Genomic DNA, 19,049 nt, shown 5'->3' on the forward strand with positions numbered 1-19,049 from the left:
GTAGAGGGTATGGAGGAGTAGGGGATGGAGAGGCAAGCTGACCAGTAGGTAGATGCCTGGGAGAGAATGAAGAAGGATGGGACCTTTTTTGCTTGCCTGAGATCTGATATCCTTTACTTGCTGTGGCTGCTTAAAATTGTGTTATAGTGTAAGTCTGCTTTCATTGGGCACAAGCTTTTATTTTTCTCTGTTCAAAATTGCTTTCTTCTGTATGATCATGTGTCAACCATCAGGAATATTCCACTTATCAGGGATGATTTGAGTAGTCACCTAAGATAAATTAATTGGTCAATCAGCATCTTTCTTCTGGGCAAGAGCTTTGCCAGATGTACTGTTAGATTCCCTCTTATCATGGCAGATTTCTATAGTGATTTTCATTCAAAATGATAAACACAATTCCTTTGTGTTGATGAAAGGGCTTGAAGTGTCTTTTGGAGTTTATAGTTTTCAACTTGCAGGAGCATGTTGGATTGAGACATGTAGGAAGTGATTTTTTTTTCTGTGCTTTTTAGTCAGTCAACAACCATGAATAAGCTCACTGTGTGCACTATATTCTGCTTGTACCTATGAGCAGATACTATGATGGGAAAGTGGTATTGGGGAGATGGGTGAGCCACTTAGCAGCACTGAAATAATGATATTGAGATTAGAGGTAGGGAGATGAGGGACTGAAAGGCCAGTAGGAAGAACTTGAGTTTTATATGATAGGCAGGATTAATGAAGAGGTGATGTAAATGATGGATGACAGTGGAAATCTATTTTCTGGGAAGCCGCATTGTAATTGAGTCATGAGGTTAGATTAAGGGATGACTTTTTTTTTTTTGAAATAGGGTCTTGCTCTGTTGCCCAGACTGGAGTATAGTTGGGTAATTATAGCTCATTGTAGCCTCAAACTCCTAGACTCAAGTGATCCTCCTTCTTCAGCCTTCTTAGAAATTGGGACTACACCCAGCTCTAGGGATGACTGTTAAAGAAGAGAAGGGTATATTTGAGAACATTTTGGGCAGGTACATGGACTTAAGTTTAGATATTAACATTGCTAATTCTTTTGTAGAAGATTTGCCTTGAAAAAGAATTACCCCTCTTCCCAGGACTTTTCTAGAACAAAGTCCTCTTCTTTTTTTTTTTTTGCGAAAAAGTCTTGCTCTGTGGTCTAGGTTGGAGTGTAATGGTGTGATCTTGGCTTACTGCAGCCTCCTCCGTCTCCCAGGTTCAAGTAATTCTTGTGCCTCAGCCACCCGATTAACTGGGACTACAGGCTTGTACCACCATGCCTGACTAATTTTTGTATTTTTAATAGAGACAGGGGTTCACCGTGTTGACTCTCCAACTCCTGGCCTCAAGTGATCTGCCTGCCTTGGCCTCCCAAAATGCTGGAATTACCTCTTACTTCTTGAATAAAAATCTTTTAAAGACTTTACTCTGGCCGGGTGTGGTGGCTCACATCTGTAATCCCAGCACTTTGGGAGGCTGAGGTGGGCGAATCACAAGGTCAGGAGTTCAAGACTAGCCTAGCCAAAATGGGAAACCCTGTCTCTACTAAAAAATACAAAAATTAGCTGGGTGTGGTGGTGCGCACCTATAGTTCCAGCTACTTGGGAGGCTGAGGCAGGAGAATTGCTTGAATCCGGGAGGCGGAAGTTGCAGTGAACCAAGATCAGGCCATTGCACTCCAGCCTGGGCGATACTGTGAGACTCCATCTCAAAAATAAAAATAAAAATAAGATTTTAACTTTTCCTGAACTTCTTAGAGGGCTGTGTTTCTTAGCCTTTACTTCTCATTTAAATTAGCAATGCTGAATCCCCCAGCCACCTATTCTACCCATTTTCTGGATAGCTTTAATTGTGTGTTTCCAGGAATAAATACTTGACAAGAATTGTATAAGAAATCCCTTTAAATCCCCTCTGAGAGCTGAGTATAGTAGCTCAGGCCTGTAATCCCAGCTACGGAGGATCACTTGAGCCTAGGAATTTGAGGCCAACCTGAGCAACATAGTGAGATCCCTGTATAAGAAAAAAATCCCTCTGCAGTCTTCAGAGATATCTGTCTGTCTGTCTATCTATCTATCTGTCTATCTATATTTTTGAGACAGGGTCTCACTTCATCACCCAGGCTAGAATGCAGTGGCATGATCACAGCTCACCGCACCCTCAACCTCCCAGGCTCAAGTGATTCCCCTACCCTGGTCCTTCAGGTAGCTGGGACTATAGGCACATAGTCCCTGAGACTATGGGCACATAGCCCACTTGGCTAATTTTTGTATTTTTTGTAGAGATGGGGTTTTGCCATGTTGCCCAGGCTGGTCTTGAACTCCTGAGCTCAAATGATTTGTTTGCCTTGGCCTTCCAAAGTGCTAGGATTACAGGCATGAGCCACCATGTGCAGGCCAGTTATATCTTGATTTGCTCATCTTCCAGGGTGTCAGTGGGCTTGTTTGGAGAATCCATTTATTCATTTAATTAATATTTATTGAATGTCTACTATGAACCAGGGAGTAGGTGATGTGCTGAGAAGACAAAGATATTGTCCTTGTATCTCTCTGATCTTATGATTTAATGGAAGAAACCTATTGGTAAACTGAACGTTACTGTCTATTGTAGCAAGTGCCATTATATAGATAAATGCTGGTGCTGTGGTAGTGAAGAGGGGTACCCAGTATAGCCAGACCATGAAAGTGAAACCTGAACTGTTACCGAAAGGATTCGGGACCCTGAGCAAAAAGTTTGGAGAAAGAGCATTCTGGGCAGCATGAACAGAAGTAAGGGGATGAGCAAGCTTGAGAGGGGAAATATTGGGCATTAGTAAGGTTGGAGCATAGTATGTGAAGGAAGGAGAGATGAGATGAGGTAGGGAGAGTGGGCAGGACTAAAATGTTGACTGGCTTTGTATGTCATATTGTATAGAGCTTGGACTTTTATCCTAAAGGCTTTTGGGAGCCATTGAAGAAGTGCAGGCAAGGAAGACTATGATTAGATTTACATTTTAGGGAGTACTTTTCCTCTGGCAACAGTGCCAAGGAAGGTGGGGGCGGGGAGGAAAGACTAGTGGCATACAAGTTAGGAGGCATTCACAGGAATTTGGGCAGGGAGTGAAACTAAGGTTGTGAAAGTAGTAATGTAACAAAGCAGGCAAATCAAGAAATATGAAGGGGTAACATCTATGTGTTTTGATGACTAATTGAATGTGGTGTATGAGGGGGAGAGGGAAGAACCTAGGATTACTTGCAGGTTTCTGGCTTGGGTATTTGTGTGGGTGAGTCGTGTCATGAACTAAAATAGAGAGTATAAGAGGAATAAAGTTATTTTCAGTGAAGTGGTGGCAGTGATGGTACAGGAGAAGATACTGAGTTTAATTTAGGTGACATTGCGGTCGAGGCTTCTGAGGGATGCTGGGTAGAGATGTCCAGGAGGTAGTTGGTTGTAATGAACATGGAACTTGGGAGAGTGATAGGTGAGAGGGTAAGAGAGTCATCAACTTATTAAACCACAGCCATAGGAGGGGAGAAGAAGCTGGCTTTAGGAGTGTATGTATATTGAGACAAAAACTCTGGGGAACTCCAATGGGAGAGTGGTGTCAGAAGTAGAGAAAGAGATCTCCTGAAGGAAATTGTCCACAGAAAGAGAGTGGCCAGAAAGTTAGGAGGAATAGGAGAGAAGTGAGTTTCAAGAAGGAGTGTGTTACACAGTGCAGATCATGCAGAGGTCAAATAAGACAAAGACTATAGATGTCCGATATAAAGATCACTGCTACTGGAACATTTTCAGTGGAGTTGTGGGAAGTGAATGGAAAGTGCAGAAGAGGAGTCAGTGACTTTTGGAACTTGGACTTGGAAGGAAGAGAGAGAAGGAAGATAGATGTAGGGTGGGGAGAGTTTTGTTTATTTATTGTAACATAGGAGATACCTGAGCATGTTTATTTTAAGTGCTGTTTGGAAAGAGCCAGTAGAGAAGGAAGATATAATAAAATTCAAAGAAGATAAAGAAAAGTTGATGCAGCATGGGATCTAGAGTCAAAAGGTGTGTCTTTTAGTTGGTTGGTTAGAGGTGTAGAAAATTGAGGTAATATCTCCTGATGCTCTTATTCTCTCTGTGAAGTAGGAGGTGAAGTTATTTGCTGAGAGTCAGGAGGAAGAAGAGAAGGGGTGTGTGTGTGTGTGTGTGTGTGTGTGTGTGTGTGTTTTTCCTGTAGCCCTAGAAGCACTCAACAACCTAGGTGTAATAGATTTCAAGCCAGACAGGTAGATTGATCCAGGATCAGAATTTTCCAGCATAGTTTTGACAGAAGAATAAAGGGTTCTTGTAGTTTGTCTAAAAATATAGCATCAATTTGATTATCAATTGTTTGTATTTCTCTGTCTGGCTTGTGTTTTGGCCCATAGCGAAATTGTCTACTCCTCTGGGAAGAAGGATATATATAACTTTTGCATTCCTGCCTATCAGTCAGCAAAGTGCTATGCAGAAATTAATTCTTTTTTTTATTATAAAAAGTAATAATAATGATTTTTTCTTTTCTTTATAAAAAAAGATATAAAAAGGAATGCTTCACAAATTTGCATGTCATCCTTGCGCAGGGGCCATGCTAATCTCTGTATCATTCCAATTTTAGTATATGTGCTGCCGAAGTGAGCACAAATTAATTATTATGTTTTTGTTGAGATAATTTGACTTTTGGACAGGACATCTTGACTCTTGATGGAGAGAGAGACTTTTCTCACTTGTGGTCTTTAATCCCCATCTCATTATCTGACATGGATAGTGGAGGATTCATTGGTTTGAGAATGAACTCTAGGCTTAGTTTTCTGCATTAATCTTAACAGCTTTAATACTCTCCCAGGGTAGTTTAGCTTAGAAACATTTTTGAGCTTTGCTTTCCATGAAGGTTACATAGTATACCCAATTCTATTTGGACTAGTCTTGTGAAGACCTGGGTTTTTACATGACTGGACAGAGGGGTTGTGGTGGAAAATGCAGCCTCCTTCTTGTTTATTTTGTCAGGCAGGCAATGAAGTTTATAGATTTGTTCTTATGACTCAGAGCCCTACCTGCCTCACCTTAACAAGTTCAATATAATCACCACCTTTCAGATGTGACAGTGTCCTTCAGAGTTTATCTGACCTTTATATCTAAAAGGAGTATTAGTTACCCTTTGTCCTCTACTTGGCTTGTTTTTTTTTTCACTTTTATTCCAGTGTACAGGGTATTCCCTAATGTGTTAGGGCCAGCTCAGAATTGACATCGTTCTTCCCCGTTGGCACATTCCACATCTTTGGTTGTTTATTGCCATGTTCCCTACAGTGGGGCTTGTTTTCTGCTCCTTGTTTTGTGAAGTTGGACTCTATATCAGATAAACTTGCCATGAGTCACAGTGGGGAGTGGAAGATATGTCTCCACTAATTTGGAGAATCTTTGATCTTATTTCACTCCCTGGTTTGGCTTGTCCAGTACAATTTCTCTCTCAACCTGCAAGAGGTGTGTGTGTGTGCATTTGTGTGTCCCTTGCCGTGGCTTCATGTAGTGCCATGAATGGTTGACTTCAGGGGATGCCCCTTTGTGTTTATAGACTCCCTCTACTATTGTTATCACCATCAGCAAAAATGTCTCTGTTAAGAGCCTCTTTGAATGTAGTGTAGTATATAACACTGAGAGTTCATAAACCCCCTGTCCTCTAGGGGTTTACAGTATATGATACACATTGCAAATGACAGAAGACAATAAAGAATGTGTAAGCAGTTGAACAAATAATGGATGATTACTCATTTAGCTATCATTTTCACAGTAGAAGATATCCTAAAAGGACATGTAGTATAAAAAAATAAATAAATGAATAAATAAATAAAATAATAATAATAAAAAAAGGACATGTAGTCAGTGAGGAAGAGAATTAACAGAGACAACATCATCTTCACCTCCAACTAAAATGGCAGAGAGCTGCCACTCATGGCCCTTTGGTGCCAGGTAATTTATCTCTGATATCCTTTCCAGTCATGCAGGACCTTTTTGCCGTATTATCTATACATCTGGGGCAGAATCCTTACAGGACCCTTGCTCTCCAGTGGTGACCTGTCACTGAAGTGGGAGGTCCAGTTTCCAGCAGGGAGAGTACCTGGAAGGCTTGGCTCTTCTGGTACAATTATTTCTGTAACTTGAGAAAATTTATTCCAGACCTACTGCAAACACTCGTGTGCTCACAAACATCACAGACAGAGCAGCAGCCAAAGTGAACTGCAGCCTGAGCATGGGTCGGTTTAGGATTGGAAAGAAGCTAACTGGCCTGGCCTGAGTCACCTCTAGAGGGGAAGAATGTAGGACCTGCCCCAGCCTTTGTTGGTTTCCCAAATGGAAAACAGGGACCTGTAGGTGGGGTACTTTGAGGTCCTCATACCTTTCAGAGGACTGGTTCATTGTTTTCATTCTTGTTCTTATTGTTAATAAGTGTAATAACAGTATTCATGTAACACTGCCTTTATTAGGAAGAATGAGGAACAGCCAACGGCTGGAGTTTTTCTTTACCTTCCCTGTGGGAGAGAAAGATAGATGGAGTGTTAGATTCCCATCTCTCAGGCCTCCTTTCTCTGATTATCCCGTGGGAAGTACCTGGAAAGCAGTGAGACAGTGGAGGGAATGGTCCAGGTCTTGGCATGAATATGCGGTTGTGAAGGGATAAGACACAGTATCTTGTGTAGCTGTGGCACAGGTGCTGTGTTAGTAAGGGGCTAATAAACACAGAAAATAGTATTTGTTGCTGTCATTAGTTGCTTCCCTTTACCTTCGCCTGTATATGTTGTCTAATAGCAGAGCTGAAACTCCAGCATCCTTTTTTCTCCTCCTCTGTTTTTGATTCTTTTCTGACTTGAAAAGATGTATAATATATTCAATAAATAGGCTTGTGATGATATGGAAAGTTAAATAAATAAAAGTTCTAGAGATTGGAAAACGTAAGTGGTGATTTCATTATGGTCTTTAAATATAGCAAGTGTTATAATTGTAATTTTTGTAATTCCTTAAGCCAAAACTGCCTTATAACATGTCTTAGTTTGTTGTTGTTACTTTTCGTGTATTTGTCTGAGCTTCCCGGCTGTATTGTGATCTCTTTGAAGGTCTAGATTGTGTCAGATGAGATGCATATGATACACTTCATGAATCGAGCCACTTTGCAAATGATGCTGATTGTTGTATTTATTAGTGGTTTCAGCAATTTCCAGCACCTTTCACAATGTTTTTTTCCATGTGGTTGTCCCATCGGCCGGGCGTGGTGGCTCATGCCTGTAATCCCAGCACTTTGGGAGGCTGAGGCGGGTGGATCACGAGGTCAAGAGATCGAGACCATCCTGGTCAACATGGTGAAACCCCATCTCTACCAAAAATACAAAAAATTAGCTGGGCATGGTGGCACGTGCCTGTAATCCAAGCTACTCAGGAGGCTGAAGCAGGAGAATTGCCTGAACCCAGGAGGCGGAGGTTGTGGTGAGCCGAGATCGCGCCATTGCACTCCAGCCTGGGTAACAAGAGCGAAACTCCGTCTCAAAAAAAAAAAAAAAAAATCCATGTCGTTGTCCCACAGATGTCACATACTTGATATATCCAAAAGGGGCATTGTTGTCCCCCTCCCTGCTCCTGGACCTGCCTCTTCTCGTATGTTCCCAATTTTAGTGAATGCTTTTCCCATCCATCCAGTGGCCCAAGCCAGAAACCTGGGCTTCATGCGTGTATCCTCCCTTTCCCTCATCCTGCCCGGGCAGCCAGTCTTTCACCAAGTCCTGTTAATTCCATCTCCTATGTCTCTCTCCATCTGTCATCTCTCCATTCTGCCCTACTGCTAATACATGAGTCCAAGGTCTTATTTTCTCTTACTTGGACTGCTGTGATTGATTTCAACTGGTCTGACTTCATTCTTTCTTCTCCATCAGTGTTTTACATTCTTACCAGAAAAAAACCTTCAAAAGTACAAAACAAATCTTATCTGTTCCCTGCTTAAGACTCCTCAGTGATTCCTGTTGCCTATACTATAAAGTCCAAGCATACAACAAAAAGTCTGTGGTGGTCTAATCCCTACCTACTACTGTTAATTTCCTTGCATTTTTCTCTTTTTCAGGACAAAGCTGTGCTCAGCTTCCTTGGCGTGTCAGGCTAGAGAACATCTTTATAGTTTTCTTTGCTCACGCTTTTCCTTCTGCTTAGAATTTCTCTTTTACCTATTAGCCTCACCTGCCAGCATATTCCAGTTTATCTTTGTTAAGCACAGTTCAGACAATGTTACTGTTGGGAAACATTTCCTGACCTTCTCTTCTCACATGTTTAATCCTCTTTCCTCCCTGCTACCTCTGTAGGTTGCATATTTTTCTGATATGCTTATCATAGAGAATGGTGGTTTGGTTGTGTATATGGTTATTTCCTCTTTATACTTTAAGCTCTGTTCCCAGCTATAGGACAGTGCCTGACATGTACAGGTGCTGGAGAAATGTTTGATGAATCAATGCTGTGCACACAGATTTGTTATACATGTTTACTGCATGAAATTGTGTCTAAAGAGAATATAGTATTAGGTAATTATAGGAGAAATTCCAGTGAGCCTGAGGGTAATAACTTTAGATTGTTAGGATGGTATGCCATTTTTGTTCTTGAAGAATTTTAAGAAGAATATAGAACACTTTCATGGATGGCTTAATTCTTCATTTGCTAAAACCAGGAAACTGAATCAGATGTTCTTCTGGGGTCCCTTTTAGATCTCTGACTCTTTAATCTGAATATATGGCTAGCTTTTCACCTATCTAGGATACAGTCTAAGATACTGAATGCTTTGTGTATACTAAATATATAATCTGTCCTTCTCAGAGTTTAAGACCAAAGTGTTGCTATCAGATGGAGAATTGTAATGTGCAGAATATAATAAAGCCCTTTTTTTTTTTTTTTTTTTTTTTGAGACAGAGTTTCACTCTTGTTGCCCAGGCTGGAGTGCAATGGCGCCATCTTGGCTCAATAACTTTTGTCTCCCGGGTTCAAGTAATTCTCCTGGCACAGCCTCCTAAGTAACTGGGATTACAGGCATACACCGCCATGCCTGGCTAATTTTGTATTTTTAGTAGAGACGGAGTTTCTCCCTGTTGGTCAGGCTGGTCTCAAACTCCCGACCTCAGGTGATCTGCCCGTCTTGGCCTCCCAAAGTGCTGGGATTACAGGCATGAGCCACCGTGCCTGACCAATAAGGCCCCTTTATACCATTTTCTAGTTTCCATTTCATAGGATTTTAAAACTGCATAAGCCTTTAACTTCCATTTCTCAGATTCACTTTCCACTTTGGAATGTTATAATTCTATTTCACCTGACTCCTGAAACTCCCTGTTATCATGTAACATATTTATTTTGCTTGTTGTCTGAGTCTTCCTACTACAATGCACACTTCTTTTTTTTTTTTTTTTGTAGAGATGGGGTTTCACCATGGTCTTGAACCTTTGACCTCGTGATCTGGCTGCCTCGGCCTCCCAAAGTGCTGGGATTACAGGCGTAAGCCACTGCACCTGGCCGTACAATGCACACTTCTTAAAGAAAATTAAAAATAAATTTTCTTTTTGTGGGTACATAATAGGTGTATGTATTTATGAGGTACATGAGATGTTTTGATACAGGCATGAAATGTGAAATAAGCACATCATGGAGAATGGGGTCTCTATCCCCTCAAGCATTTATCCTTTATGTTGCAAACAATCTAATTACACTATTTTAAAATGTACAATAAAGTTATTATTGACTATAGTCACCCTTTTGTGCTATCAAATAGCAGGTCTTATTTTTTAAAAATGTGGAACACGTCACAAATTTGTGTGTCATCCTTGCGCAGGGGCCACGCTAATCTCTCTGTTGCTCCAATTTTAGTACATTTGCTGCTGAAGTGAGCACTAGAGTGCAAACTTCTTAAGAGCAGAGGTTTTTATTTGTGTATTAACTCATTCCGCTACCATCTAGAAGAGTGTCTGGTATAAAGTAGCTGCTCCAATAAATATTGAATGAATGAATTGGAAATGTTAAGTTAGTTCACTCTTGTTCCCCATAAGAAAAATAGGCACGGAAAGGAACAATAAGTTGCTCAAGCTAAAGCCATATCTCCTTACCAGGTAAGTGTGTTTTAAAAAAATTAAATAAAACCATGCTTAATCACAGTTCCTTTATATGATTTGGTACTAATGTGTATTATAGACTTAACTATGATCTCTATGAAAAGGGGTGGGGAAGCAAAAGGGAAGAAGCTAATACATATTGAGCCCTTACTATATGCCGGGTATTTTGTCTTATTTATTTATTTTATTTATCTATGGCTGGAGTGCAGTGGCACGATCTTGGCTCGCTACAACCTCCGCCTCCTGGGTTTAAGCGATTCTTATGCCTCAGCCTCCCAAATAGCTGGGACTACAGGTGTGCGTCACTACTCCCAGATAACTCTTTGTAGTTTTAATAGAGACAGGGTTTCACCATTGTAGCCAGGCTAATCTCGAACTACTGACCTCAGGTGGTCTACCTGTGTCAGCCTCCCAAAGTGCTGGGATTATAGGCGTGAGCCACCTCACCTGGCCAGTCTTGTTTAATCCTCATAAATGACATCCTATGATAGTCCAGTAACCTCACTAGATTTTACAAATGAGGGAACTGAGGCTTAAGGAACCTAAATCACACAGTTTCAGTAAGTGATTGAACTGGGTTTCGAACACAGGCCTGATTAACTTCATTTGACCCTCTTTTACCTTAAGGCACTGGAAAGTTTTGGATTTTTTGGTGTGGGTTGCTTTAAGATTCCTAGGTCAGACTATTCTTGAAAATGTTCTGATTTCAACTATTCCAGTAGAGTTACAGAAATTCTTTACCTTAAGACAACCCATGGAGCAGGGGGGTTGTGTCTGTAGGGCTCTTGAGTAAAAAAAATAATCCTGTGTTGCACATATTCCCACTCAGTTATATATAATTCAAATTTCAGGCTTTTTTTTTTTTTTTTTTTGAGTGGTGCGATCTTGGCTCACTGCAACCTCCGTCTCCTGGGTTCAAGTGATTCTTCTGCCTCAGGCTCCTGAGTAGCTGGGATTACAGGTGCCTGCCACCAAACCAAGCCCGGCTAATCAGACTTTCTTTTAACCAGGGATCCAGAACAACTATAGGAAGGTGATTACGTAACATACTTGGGCAGTGCAGCCTCTTCTGTGTTTGGTAGTACTCTTTTTTTTTTTTTTTTTTGAAATGGAGTCTTGCTCTATCGCCCAGGCTGGAGTGCAGTGGTGATCTCGGCTCATTGCAACCCCTGCCTCCCGGGTTCAAGCAATTCTCTGCCTCAGCCTCCTGAGTAGCTGGGATTACAGGCGCCCACTACCATGCCCAGCTAATTTTTTGTATTTTTAGTAGAGATGGAGTTTCACCATCTTGGCGAGGCTGGTCTGGAACTCCTGACCTCTTGATCCACCCGCCTTGGCCTCCCAAAGTGCTGGGATTACAAGCGTGAGCTACCATGCCCAGCCAGTAGTACTCTTAAGCACTAAGAGCACAAACAAAAACTGTCTAAAATGTGGGGCAGGTAGAGGAGGACAGGACTAAACCCAGTTGAAATGAGCGGTTTTAGTAAGTGGGTAGATCATAATTACCTGTGTTGCTCAGAGACCTAAGCTGAGAGTGGGGGTGGGGAGAGGGCACACTCATTATCTTTGGAGAAATGATGGGAGTAAATAATGCTTAGTTTCCAGTTTATTCCAGAAGCATTTTTGCCATTCAGAGTCACAATGGTGATGTGGATTTTGAATTGGACCTTGTTACCGCATATCATCCAAGGTTAACATAGTTTTCTTAGTTTTCCTTAGATACCACAGCCATTCATTTTGAATGCCCTGCTAGCTTCCTGTTAGGTAGCTTTGTGTAGCCTGCCTTAGAAAGAAGGGTGGGGTCTCAGCTAAGGGGGCCAAGGAGGGGAGAGGAGAGAATAGTGAAAGTGGCAGAGAAACAAAGGACTAATTAGGAGGTTCCTCAGTCTTTTGGGAGTAGGTGTTTTTCATTAGCTGATCACTGAGATCAAGGATGGAGATGGTGATACAGAAGGAGGGGGAGTTGTAGTAATATCAGAAACAGAATAGAGTAACTTTGCATTCAGTGGTAGTCCAAGGAACAGCATCTGCAGCACCTGAGAGCTTGTTAGATTTTGAGACAGAGTCTCACTCTATCGCCCGGGCTGGAGTGCAGTGGTGCGATTGTGGCTCATTGCAACCTCTGCCTCCTGGGTTCAAGTGATTCTAGTGCCTTAGCCTCATGAGTAGCTGGGACTACAGGTGCATGCCACCACAGCTGGCTAATTTTTGTGTTTTTAGTAGAGATGGGGTTTTACCATGTTGACTGGACTGGTATTGAATTCCTGACCTCAGATGATCCACCCGCCTCGGCATCCCAAAGTGTTGAGATTACAGATGTGAGCCACTGTGCCCTGCCTGAATCAATTTTAATTTTATCAAGATTCCCAGGTGATTTTTAATTTTTTCTTGAGTCTTTTCAGAGTCTCACTCTGTTGCCCAGGTTGGAGTGCAGTGGTGCAATGACAGCTCACTGCAGTCTTGAATCTCCTTGGGCTTATGTGATCCTCCCATCTCAGCCTCCCAAATAGCTGGGACTACAGGCTCGTGCCACCATGCCTGGCTAATTCTTGGTTTTTTTTTGTTTTTTTTTTTTTCCCCAAGACAGAGTCTTGCTCTGTTGCCCAGGGCTGGAGTGCAGTGGTGCAATCTCGGCTCACTGCAACCTCTGCCTCCAGAGTTCAAGCAATTCTCCTGCCTCAGCCTCTGGAGTAGCTGGGATTACAGGCACATGCCACCATGCCTGGTTAATTTTTATTTTTAGTAGAGACAGGGTTTCACCATGTTGGCCAGGCTGGTCTCGAACTGGCTGGTCTCGAACTCCTGACCTCCTGATCCACCCACTTTGGCCTCCAAGAGTGCTGGGATTATAGGCGTGAGCCACTGTGCCCGGCCAATAGAGACGGGGCTTTGCCATGTTGCCCAGGCTGGTCTCAAGCTCCTGAGCTCAAGTGATCTGCCCACCTTGACCTCCCTAAGTGCTAGGATTACAGGCATGAGCCACTACACCAGGCCCCCAGGTGGTTCTTTAATTTGATTCTATGCCCATTGAAGTTTGAGAAGCACCAAGTTTGTGATTAGGTGATTAGTGCAGGGGGCTTTGGAATTGGACAGACCTGGGATTGAAACCTGGTTTGGCCATTTACTACCTTTGTGATTTTAGATAAATTATTTGAACTCTCTATGACAGTTTCTCATCTGTATAATAAGGGAACTCCCTATTTCATAGGGTTGTTGGGGAGAGTAAATGACATGGTGCATTTTGCAACTGAAAGTATTTTAGATTTAATGAAATTTAGTAATGTCTGTAACATATTGAGCACTGAGCCTAGCATAGCCTAGCATATTCAATAAGTGTTATTACTAATAATTAAATTAGGGAAATTTGCAGAAATAAAGAGGCTTTCTCCTCTTCCTCTTTTTCTCTTTCATTCTCTCTCAATAAGTACGTTTATCTGCAGTTTTATAAAGCTGTAGTGTGTGTGTATACTCTTTGGTGTTTTGCCTAGCATTATTTAATGATAGTTATAGTAGCAGCGTTTAACACATCTTGTACTTAATAATGTGCCAGGCATTATTGTTATGTACTTTATGCATATATTATTTCATTCAGTGCTTAGAGCAACCATGTGAAATAAATATTATTATCTCCATTTTCAGATGAAGAAACAGAACAAACAGGTTAAGTAACTTGCCCAAGATCACATAGCTAGTCAATGGCAGAATCAAGATTTGAACTGGGGCACTCTGATTCTAGCATCTGTGCTCTATTTTTCATGTATTGCTATTGCTCTCAAACTTATGTGGTGTAATGGAAATCAGGCAACTTTGATTGGATACTTGATTCTGCCACTAATTTATTTGTGACCTTGGTCAAGTCACTTATCGTCTTTGGGCCCATTTTCTTATTATAAAAATGGAGGAATTATCAAACTTGAAGAAAAGCAATTAAACAAAAAAAATACAAAAAATGAAAAAAAACCCCACAAAAATGGAGGGATTAGATGAGATTTATAAAGTTTCTTCAGTGATTCATTCAACGTGTGACTTCAAAGATTGGAAGAAAATTATACCTAGGGAATTGGTTCAGAAGTACTTGTTTAAGCAGGTTGGTGTCGTTAAGAGCAAGGGGTTTGAATCTTGGCTCAGCCGCTTCCTGGCTATATATGACCTTGGGCAACTTAACCTTTCTAAACATTGATTTCCTCATTAGTAATGGGGAGAATAGTTCATACCTTGCAGGGATATTGTGAGATTTGAATAAGATAATGTGAATTAGCACCTAGCATATGTGAGCAGTGGATACTCAGTATCCATGAGTTCTCTTTTCTTCCTTCCATTCATTCAGTGGATGGTTAGGGAAGCAGATACACCAGATTCAAAAGGATTTAGACCCTGGCTTGATCTTTCTGTCCTTTTCCGTAATGGCATTCTCACCTTTGGGAGATGAGAATTAGTAGGAAGGAAGTGTGCATATAGCCAGGTCCTGTCTGTTTTTAAATAATCCATGTTTTGATTTTAGATTAAAATTTCTTTTTACAATATACAATTTAGGCCGGGCATGGTGGCCCATGCCTGTAATCCCAGCACTTTGGGAGGCCTAGATAGGCAGATCACCTGAGATCAGGAGTTCAAGACCAGCCTGGCCAACATAGCAAAACCCCATCTCTACTAAAAATACAAAAATTAGCCAGGCGTGGTGGTGCATGCCTGTAATCCCAGCTGCTTGGGAGGCTGAAGCAGGAGACTTGCTTGAACCCGGGAGGCGGAGGTTGTGGTAAGCTGAGATCGTGCCACTGCGCTCCAGCCTAGATGTCAGAGTGAGACTCTATCTGAAAAAGAAAACAAAAGCTCTTCTTGTCCTGCGAATTCTGCATTTTTTTTTTTTTTCTGGCAGCATTTAGGAAAGAGCTGAGGTGGACCTGGTGTGTAGCTTTGGTGGGAGATGCCTTCCTTTTCTGGGCTGAATGATTTAATAATAGTATAATAGCAGCTTTCATTGCTTTTTTACTATGTGCCAGGAATGTGTTGAGCACTTTATATACATGAACCCACTTAATTCTCATAATAACCCTGTGAAGTAGATTATCTCATTTTACAGAGGAGAAAAGTGGGACTTAGCCAGTGAAATAACTTGCTCAAGTTCTCACCTAGTGAAGGGTAGAGTGGCCATTCATATCTAGCTCTGTTGGACTTCAGAACTCCAGCTCTTAATATATACTTTTCCTTTACTTCCTTGAACTGTCTGGCCTGAGTCTCCTTTTCTCTAAAAACTCCTGGTTCTGGAATGGTGCCAACTTAAGGGGTCAGGGAAACAACCTTTACTTGTGTTCCTTTGAGCTCTTATTGTTTTGAGTGGGAAAGAGAATGTGAAGTCAATTGACATTTCTTACCTGCTGGTTGCAATCCTACCATGAGGCTCTAGTCAGATGTGAGACATTGAAAGTTACTTTAAAAAAAATAAAGTCCTGATGCTTAAGAGGAAGAAACACAGGCCTACTATGTTTATGTAACTCTCTTTTGTATTATTACAAAATTAAACATGTTCACTGTAATATATTTAAGCAGAAATTACAAAGAAAAAAGTAAAAATTCTCTTTTCTAGTCTTTATTTTCTCCACTTAGGCCAACTGGTCAGGGTAACCACTGTTCAAACTTTGGTTTGTATCCTTCCAGGTTTTTCCTTTGACAGGCTTACTTTGGAACTGCATCTTTACACCTTTACTCTGTCTCCTGTGTAGCTGAGGCTAAAGGACTGCACCACTGCACTGGGCTGGCTTACTTTTGAGCCTCCATTTGATACTTAAGATTTTTGCCATTGCACCCTTTTCTGTAAAGTCTTTCTCTCACCTCCTGGTAAAATTTTGCTTATCTTTGGAGCTCAGTTCAAGTCTTCCCTTTTCCATTAATCCTTTGCAAACCGGCCAGGCGCGGTGGCTCACGCCTATAATCCCAGCACTTTGGGAGGCCGAGGTGGGTGGATCACGAGGTCAAGAGATGGAGACCATCCTGGTCAACATGGTGAAACCCCGTCTCTACTAAAAATACAAAAAAAAATTAGCTGGGCATGGTGGTGTGCGCCTGTAGTCCCAGCTACTCGGGAGGCTGAGGCAGGAGAATTGCTTGAACCCAGGAGGCGGAGGTTGTGGTGAGCTGAGATCGCGCCATTGCACTCCAGCCTGGGTAACAAGAGCGAAACTCTGACTCAAAAAAAAAAAACCCTTTGCAAACCATACTAACCCATGATAACTCATTCTGCCTCAGAACTCATAGCATTAATTTCTACCACTTATTTGCCAGTTGACCATGAAATGCTGTGTATCACTTGTATTTTATTATTTGTTATTTAGTTTCTCACACATTTGGTGAGTTAGATTGTGCACTTGGGCTCATGGGTTATGACTTATTCTTCTTTCTATTCCCAGTTTTGCCTAACACCATGTCCTACATTTAGCAAGTAGTCAGTAAATGTTGATGTGATTGGATTTTGTTAGTACTTCACACCCTTCTAAAGATCAGGTGCTCAGAGCCAGAAGCCTGAGGGAACACTTACCTGGCTGACATCATCTTGGCTGACTGTCAAGATGGGGTGTGTGCCTGAGAGGACCGTCTTTGCAAATGAAATACTTGTGCAACATATTATGTTTTCTTCTTTAGTGGGTGGGATTCAAGACTTCATGTTGGGAAAAAGATATAGTAAGTGTAGGAGGAGGGCTGAAAAGGGGATGGATGAGAGGATGGTACATTGTGAGAGGTGGATATGTGGCTTTATTAAAAACATAAATATAAAGGGCTGGCATATTGCAGAGAGAAGCTTCTTGGAACCAGTAGTCTAATTAGACAAACCGGCTTCTCTGGTGCAAACCAGTTATTAATTGCCGTTTCTTTTCTTTGCTATAAAACTATACCAACCCATCTACTTACTTTCTCATTAGAGTGAATCTGGAGAAAAGGCTTAGGTTAGATTTAGGAAATGCAGGAGAAAAATGCAGAACAGTCAGAGTAGGGCAAGGGATGGGGTAGTCCTTTCTCTCATTTGTCTTACCAGCCCTAGACCTTAGGGGTGGCCGGGACCTCCTTGCATTTGCCAGTAGAGGTTGCTATTGAAGTGGTGTAAAACCTCGTTTCTACCCCTGCTACCTCCTTTTGCCACATCTTATTTTTCTCCTTCACTGACACCCTGCTACCACACACACATTATTGGTTAGTTATCATTCCCATCTCTGAGCCTCAGATATGCAATGGACCACCCTGCATTTAGCTGTCCCAACTTTGACTGTAACTTGTCCATCTTTCTATCCCACTCCTCCCCTCCCCCAAATGATTTGAAAGGGAGAGGAAAGGAAATGGAGTTTGATGGTTTTTAACTCTTCTGTGACTGTGGCTTAGAGGGGGCAGAATGTTTTGATTGCTTGATTTAGGGGTCTTGAGGTTTCCTAATACAAGGATCTATTCTTATTGTTAATAGAAAGGTCCCACTCCATTCTTTTTTTTAAATTTTTCTCTGAGTAATGTGGACTCATAGAAAGTCTTGTGTTGGAGTGTTGGTACCTGCCCCTGAAGGGGAGAAGATCCCTTTCAGACTTGATTTTTTCCCCTCATGAATGGATATCTCATTATCAGAAGATGAAGATTAATGGTCCTTTAAACAGAGTGTAAATATAGCGAAACACCCTAATACATTTCTAATGACCGGGCTTGGGCTTTGGCTTTAAAAACATTAGGCTAGATCCTCCCTATATTTTGTGGGATGATTTAGCTGTAACTAGCCTATAGGCAGTAACAATACTAAATAACTTTTTGTAGTCATTTGAAGTCACATTAAACATTGAGATGGTACTGAGACTGTCTTGGTGGGAAGTTTTGGCCTATGGGAATGATGTGGGTTTTGGTTTCTACTCCTTTCTCTGTTTCCAGATAAATCCTCCTACACGTCCCATTCTCTGGCTCTGGGAAGTACTGACAGTGGGGAAAATTAGTACACTCATCCTATTGTTCAGATCAGGTTTTCTGGGTGCGGTTTTGCAGAACTTCCTACAAGAGCTGACTCAAGAGTTCTGTTTTATTGTGGAGCTGTTCCTGCTCTTACATGCCATACTAATTTATATCCTTGAGATTTTGGGCAGCATCATTTGGATGTGTTAAGTTGGGAATGAAGAAAGTGAAAATATTTTCAGAGGTTCCTTGAGAGAAAGGTTCCTTTTGCTGGGTAAACCAATGTTCCCTAAATGCTGTGGCTAAGAAGTGAAGAATTGTAAGCCTACTTTTTTTTTTTTTTTCTAAATAGACAGAGTCTTGCTCTTTCACCTAGGCTGGCGTGCAGTGACATTATCATAGCTTACTGGAACCTTGAACTCCTGGGCTCAAGTGATCCTCCTGCCTCCACCTCCTGCGTAAGCTAGGAATATAGACACATGCCATAATGCCCAGCTCAGTTTTATTTTTTTTTATTTTTGGTAGAGACAGAGTCTCACTATGTTGCCAAGGCTGGTCTTGAACTCCTAGCCTCAAGCTGTCCTCCTACGTCAGCCTCCCAGAGTGTTGGATTATAGGTGTGAGACACCTTGTCCAGCTCCTATTTTTCCTTTTTGATGTCAGATCCCTCCAAACAACAGTTATTTGCCTTTTTCTCCCCCTACATATAGACTGTGAGCACCTTGAGAGCTACGAAAGCATCTCACTTATTTTTGTATCTCTGAAGCTTAGGACAGTGTCCAGCTCAAAGTGTATAAATGTATGTTGTGTTGAATAGTGGAGGGAAGCTTTAAATGCATTTACTGTAGACAGATACATGCTTAGCATATTGAATTGGGAGACATTATTAGAAAGTGGAGATGGATAAAGAAAGGAATTTTCATGAATATGATATAGGGAATTTTTGTTTCCTAAGGATTTAAAATTTTTATGTATTTATTTTTTTTTTAGAGATGGGGTCTTGCAGTGTTGCCTAGGCTGGTA

General features: G+C 41.5%; 2 non-coding genes across 2 annotated transcripts; both read right to left on the reverse strand.

The window, feature by feature from the left end:
* Positions 1–4,526: 4,526 nt before the first annotated feature.
* Positions 4,527–4,630, reverse strand: LOC135273460 (U6 spliceosomal RNA). Its single transcript, XR_010341262.1, has one exon. It is a non-coding gene; the product is annotated as a U6 spliceosomal RNA (small nuclear RNA).
* Positions 4,631–9,790: 5,160 nt separating this feature from the next.
* On the reverse strand, positions 9,791–9,894 carry LOC135273471 (U6 spliceosomal RNA). The gene has a single exon (XR_010341270.1). It is a non-coding gene; the product is annotated as a U6 spliceosomal RNA (small nuclear RNA).
* Between the last annotated feature and the right edge of the window lie 9,155 nt (positions 9,895–19,049).

The sequence above is a fragment of the Aotus nancymaae genome, unplaced genomic scaffold (assembly GCF_030222135.1).
Source record: "Aotus nancymaae isolate 86718 unplaced genomic scaffold, 86718_ANA_hifiasm-v0.15.2.pri h1tg000007l, whole genome shotgun sequence".
NCBI classification, from domain to species: domain Eukaryota; kingdom Metazoa; phylum Chordata; class Mammalia; order Primates; family Aotidae; genus Aotus; species Aotus nancymaae.